Here is a 758-nt window from a genome sequence, read left to right on the forward strand (position 1 = left end):
ACTGCTGCATGCAATCCTTCCTGATTTCAGTTTATTCGTTGGTTTGATTTATTATGATAGGTGATTTCAAGCTCTCAAAGGAACATAAGATGAGATGGTGAATGGCACTGAGCACATGAGTTAATGATCATAAACAAGTGAGGGATTGCTTATGAGTCTGGTGTAAAATCTAGAAAACAAACTTCTGAAGTTTTAAAACTGCTGAAGAGTGACTAGGAAAACACAAGAACAAAAAAGCATGTGATTCATGAAGCTTGTTAAATAACTTTAAATGCTTTTGAAAATTCTGTACCTTATTAAGATTGAAAAAAAAGTGCTGGAAAAAAACTAGAAATGACCCATGTCCTAATAAAAATAGTATTTGTAAATTTTTTTAATGAAAACAAAGTTGAAGAATTATTTGAGTTAATTAATTGGGTTATTGGAAAGACAACTTTTAAGGAAATATGTTTTTGGGAAACAATTGGATTATGGTAATTGGTACATAATTGCAATAGCAGGAGAATTCTACATCTATACTTTGGTTGCATTTAAAGTGAACATTTTTATAATCTTTATAAGCTTATAAAAATCTATGAATATTATGCAGCCATCAAAAGGAATGAAATCTTGCCATTTGCAAATACGTGGATGGAACGGGAGGGTATTATGCTGAGTGAAATAAGTCAATCAGAGAAAGACATGTATCATATGACCTCACTGATATGAGGAATTCTTAATCTCAGGAATCAAACTGAGGGTTGCTGGAGTAGTGGGGG

This window comes from Callorhinus ursinus, unplaced genomic scaffold (genome assembly GCF_003265705.2).
Source record: "Callorhinus ursinus isolate GAN/ISIS: 27379988/994484 unplaced genomic scaffold, GSC_fseal_2.0 scaffold8, whole genome shotgun sequence".
Classification (NCBI taxonomy): domain Eukaryota; kingdom Metazoa; phylum Chordata; class Mammalia; order Carnivora; family Otariidae; genus Callorhinus; species Callorhinus ursinus.